Source organism: Mesoplodon bidens (assembly GCF_964165515.1).
Source record: "Mesoplodon bidens genome assembly, chromosome: Y".
NCBI classification, from domain to species: Eukaryota; Metazoa; Chordata; class Mammalia; order Artiodactyla; family Ziphiidae; genus Mesoplodon; species Mesoplodon bidens.
In genome coordinates, this window is record NC_138180.1 from 9,152,938 (window position 1) to 9,158,937 (window position 6,000).

Below are 6,000 nucleotides of genomic sequence, written 5' to 3' on the forward strand. Positions count from 1 at the left end.
TACTGCGCGGACAGGTACCCAACACACTTCAAATAAGAGGGCGGCCTGAGTGGAAAGGTGAGAGTTTGGGCAGCTGTGCAGACAAAGAAAGCGCCCTTTGGCCTGGGCCTAAATGCTTGTGACACCCCACTGGGTCTGCCGGGCTCTGAGGGCCCCGCCCTGGGCCCCCTGCTCCCCTGCCCTTTGTTCAGTCACAGCAGAGATGGCCACACCCACTCCCTCAGTGAGGGCAGTCTTCCAACCTCCCTCAGCCACGCCCCCTCTCCTCAGGTTACCGTGGACTTCAGATTCTGCATTCTGAGGCCAGGGCGTTCCAAGAATGCCAAGGGCAGACATGATGACCTTAAATGATTTCCTCTTGTGTCAGTTTTGGTAAACTTTAGGAGCTAGGAAATGGTCCACTTTACAGAAATATTCAAATTTACTGGCAATTCATATATTCTCCGCTATAACATTGTCCTGATTCTTTCTGTATATTATTTACTTTTTTTTGTTTTCCTAAATCAAAGTGTGTCTTTTAAATCTTTTCAAAGAATATTCTTTGGACTTACTAAATTACCTAAATTTTATACGTTTTCTGTTGTATTAAGTTCTGCTCATAACTTTATTTATCTTTTTTTCTATGTTCTCAGGGTTTATTGTTTTGATTTTCTGATGTCAAGTAAAACCCTTGGTTATTATTTTTAATAAATCTTTTTACTTATAAAGATTTGAACTTTTAAAGATTCCAGCTTCCTTGTACGTTTCTAAGGGTCCATTCCTCTACACTGTTGCCGGCCTAAGGCTTAGTTCACCATATAGCAATGTATATATTGACATATTATCCCCTCGGCTTTCTGTGATTCCCTACATCTCACATTTCTTTGCAGACAAGACATTTGAAATACCCTTAACTTATTTCACAGCCAATAAGTCTTTGAAATAATGTGTAATTTTTAGAGAAATCATCTTATATAATTAGGCAGAAAATCACTCCTTCCATAGTTTTCTAAACAGCATAATTTCACTCTTCTCACTGCTTAATTTGTTGTATTAAACAACCTTTGAGTATTTAGCTTTATCAATGACATGTACTTTAAAAATGTTTTAGAGATCCTACCAGTCTTTGAAAACATCCTTGTTCCTTGTTTCTTTTCCAGGTTTATGTATATTTTCTGCCTAGCACCTGATTATTCCAACATCTCAAGGATGGCCTAGGGAATCTAATTCTGGTATTGATTGTTTTTGCTGATTGTCTCCCTTTGTAGCTGATTTCTTCATTATTGTGTAAATTTAGGTCATGAGCTCATGTTTAGCTAAACAGCTGACCTTGTAAAAGGCTTATGTGTGAACGCTCGTAAGTTTCAGCAAAAAGTCGGCAAAGATGTATTTGTGTCCCTCCAATGAGTTGCCCACAAGGACCCCGTTTTCTAGAAGTGTTGGTCCAATACTCCCTCTAGGGGTAGGGGACTTAGACAGGGCTGCTTTCGGCCCCCGATCTTGGGCAGGTGCAGTGGGCGGCGTGTGGCCCGGGCAGGAGCCTCTCTGCGTGTGAACCTGGGAATCATCTCTCCTGCGAACTTCGGTCACCTGGCAGGAAGCTACGATGCCCAGACCTATGGTTAGCTGTGCAGCGAGGTATACTGGGTGGACAGGTTCCACACACACTTCAAATAAGTGGGTGGCCTCAGTGGAAAAGTGAGAGTTTGGCCAGCTGTGCAGACAAAGAAGGCGCCCTTTGGCCTGGGCCTAAATGCTTGTGACACCCCACTGGGCCTGCCTTGCTCTGAGGGCCCTTCCCTGGGCCCCCTGCTCCCCTGCACTTTGTTCAGTCACAGCAGAGATGGCCACACCCACTCCCTCAGTGAGGGCAGTGTTCCAGCCTCCCTCAGCCCCGCCCACTCTCCGCAGGTTACCATGGACTACAGATGCTGCATTCTCAGGCCAGGGCGTTCCGAGAATGCCAAGGGCAGACATGATGACCTTAAATGATTTCCTCTTGTGTCAGTTTTGGTAAACTGTAGGAGGTAGGAAATGGTCCACTTTACAGAAATGTTCAAATTTACTGGCATTTCATATATTCTCTGCTATAACATTGTCCTGATTCTTTCTATATATTCTTTAATTATGTTTGTGCTTTCCTTAATCAAAGTGTGTCTTTTAAATCTTTTCAAAGAATATTCTTTGGACTTACTACCTCACCTGAATTTTATACGTTTTCTGTGGTATTAAGTTCTGCTCATATCTATCTTTATCTTTTTTCTATGTTCTCAGGGTTTATTGTTTTGATCTTCTGATGTCAATTAAAACACTTGGTTATTCATTTTCATCAATCTTTTTACTTATAAAGATTTGAACTTTTAAAGATTCCAGCTCACTTTTAAGTTTCTAAGGGTCAGGTCCTCTACATTGTGGCTGGCCTAAGGCTTAGTTCACCATATAGCAATGTATATATTGACATTTTCCCCTCGACTTTCTGTGATTCCCTACATCTCACCTTTCTTTGCAGACAAGCCATTGGAAATACACTTAACTTATTTCACAGCCAATAAGTCTTTGAAATTATGTCTATTTTTTAGAGAAATCTTCTGACATAATTAGGCAGAAAATCTCACCTGCCATAGTTTTCAAAGCAGCATAATTACACTCTTCTCAATGCTTAATCTGTGGTATTAAACAACCTTTGAGTATTTAGGTTTATCAATGACATGTACTTTAAAAATGTTTTAGAGATCCTACCAGCCTTTGAAAACCTCCTTGTTCCTTCTTTCACTTCCAGTTTTATGTATATTTTCTGCCTTGCATCTGATTATTCCAACATCAGATGGATGGCCTAGGGAATCTCATTCTGGTATTGATTGTTTTTGCTGATTGTCTCCCTTTGTAGCTGATTTCTTCAATATTGTGTAAATTTAGATCATGAGCTCATGTTTAGCTAAACAGCTGACCTTGTAAGAGGCTTAGGTGTGAACGCTGGTACGCTTCAGCAGAAAGTCGGCAAAGATTTATTTGTGTCCCTCCAATGAGTTGCCCGCAAGGACCCCGTTTTCTACAAGAGTTGGTCCAATACTCCTTCGAGAGGCAGTGGACTCAGACATGGCTGCTTTTCAGCCTTCGATCTGGGGCAGGGCCAGTGGGCGCCCTTGGCCCAGGCAGGAGCCTCTCCGCATGTGTCCCAGGGACCCATTTGCCTGCGAACTTCGGTCACCAGGCAGGAAGTTACGATGCCCTGACCTATGGTTAGCTGTGCAGCGAGGTGTACTGCGTGGACAGGTTCCAAACACACTTCAAATAAGAGGGTGGCCTGAGTGGAAAGGTGAGAGTTTGGGCAGCTGTGCAGACAAAGAAGGCGCCCTTTGTCCTGGGCCTAAATGCTTGTGACACCCCACTGGGTCTGCCGGGCTCTGAGGGCCCTGCCCTGGGCCCCCTGCTCCCCTGCCCTTTGTTCAGTCACAGCAGAGATGGCCACACCCACTCCCTCAGTGATGGCAGTCTTCCAACCTCCCTCAGCCACGCCCCCTCTCCGCAGGTTACCATGGACAACATATGCTGCATTCTGAGGCCAGGGCGTTCCGAGAATGCCAAGGGCAGACATGATGACCTTAAATGATTTCCTCTTGTGTCAGTTTTCGTAAACTGTAGCAGCTAGGAAATGGTCCGCTTTACAGAAATGTTCAAGTTTACTGGCATTTCATATATTCTCTGCTATAACATTGTCCTGATTCTTTCTGCATATTCTTTACTTATGTTTATGTTTTCCTTAATCAAAGTGTGTCTTTTAAATCTTTTCAAAGAATATTCTTTGGACTTACTAAATCACCTGAATTTTATACGTTTTCTGTTGTATTAAGTTCTGCTCATATATTTATTTACCTTTTTTCTATGTTCTCAGTGTTTATAGTTTTGATTTTCTGATGTCAAGTAAAACACTTGGTTATTCATTTTAATAAATCTTTTTATTTATAAAGATTTGAACTTTTAAAGATTCCAGCTTACTTGTACGTTTCTAAGGGTCCATTCCTCTACACTGTTGCCGGCCTAAGGCTTAGATCAACATATATCTATGTATATATTGACATATTATCCCCTCGGCTTTCTGTGATTCCCTACATCTCCCCTTTCTTTGCAGACAAGCCATTTGAAATACCCTTAACTTACTTCACAGCCAATAAGTCTTTGAAATAATGTGTATTTTTTAGAGAAATCATCTTATATAATTAGGCAGAAAATCTCACCTTCCATAGTTTTCTAAACAGCATAACTTCACTCTTCTCACAGCTTAATTTGCTGTATTAAACAACCTTTGTGTATTTAGCTTTATCAATGACATGTACTTTAAAAATGTTTTAGAGACCCTACCAGTCTTTGAAAACATCCTTGTTCCTTGTTTCTTTTCCAGGTTTATGTATATTTTCTGCCTAGCACCTGATTATTCCAACATCTGACGGATGGCCTAGGGAATCTAATTCTGGTATTGATTGTTTTTGCTGATTGTCTCCCTTTGTAGCTGATTTTTTCATTATTGTGTAAATTTAGGTCATGAGCTCATGTTTAGCTATACAGCTGACCTTGTAAAAGGCTTATGTGTGAACGCTCGTAAGTTTCAGCAAAAAGTCGGCAAAGATTTATTTGTGTCCCTCCAATGAGTTGCCCACAAGAACCCCGTTTTCTAGAAGTGTTGGTCCAATACTCCTTCGAGAGGCAGTGGAGTCAGACATGGCTGCTCTTCTGCCTTCGATCTGGGGCAGGGCCAGTGGGCGGCCTGTGGCACGGGCAGGATCCTAGCCGCATGTGTCCCAGGGACCCATTTGCCTGCGAACTTCAGTCACCTGGCAGGAAGCTACGATGCCTTGACCTATGGTTAGCTGTGCAGCGAGGTGTACTGCGCGGACAGGTACCCAACACACTTCAAATAAGAGGGCGGCCTGAGAGGAAAGGTGAGAGTTTGGTCAGCTGTGCAGACAAAGAAGGCGCCCTTTGGCCTGGGCCTAAATGCTTTGACACCCCACTGGGTCTGCCGAGCTCTGAGGGCCCTGCCCTGGTCCCACTGCTCCCCTGCCCTTTGTTCAGTCACAGCAGAGATGGCAACACCCACTCCCTCAGTGAGGGCAGTCCTCCAACCTCCCTCAGCCACGCCCCCTCTCCGCAGGTTACCATGGACTACAGATGCTGCATTCTGAGGCCAGGGCGTTCCGAGAATGCCAAGGGCAGACATGATGACCTTAAATGATTTCCTCTTGTGTCAGTTTTGGTAAAGTTTAGGAGCTAGGAAATGGTCCACTTTACAGAAATATTCAAATTTACTGGCAATTCATATATTCTCCGCTATAACATTGTCCTGATTCTTTCTGTATATTATTTAGTTTTTTTTGTTTTCCTAAATCAAAGTGTGTCTTTTAAATCTTTTCAAAGAATATTCTTTGGACTTATTAAATCACCTAAATTTTATACGTTTTCTGTTGTATTAAGTTCTGCTCATATCTTTATTTATCTTTTTTCTATGTTCTCAGGGTTTATTGTTTTGATTTTCTGATGTCAAGTAAAACACTTGGTTATTATTTTTAATAAATCTTTTTACTTATAAAAATTTGAACTTTTAAAGATTCCAGCTTACTTGTACGTTTCTAAGGGTACATTCTTCTACACTGTTGCCGGCCTAAGGCTTAGTTCACCATATAGCAATGTATATATTGACATATTATCCCCTCGGCTTTCTGTGATTCCCTACATCTCACATTTCCTTGCAGACAAGACATTTGAAATACCCTTAACTTATTTCACAGCCAATAAGTCTTTGAAATAATGTGTATTTTTTAGAGAAATCATCTTATATAATTAGGCAGAAAATCTCACCTTCCATAGTTTTCTAAGCAGCATAATTTCACTCTTCTCATTGTCTAATTTGTTGTATTAAACAACCTTTGAGTATTTAGCTTTATCAATGACATGTACTTTAAAAATGTTTTAGAGACCCTACCAGTCTTTGAAAACATCCTTGTTCCTTGTTTCTTTTCCAGGTTT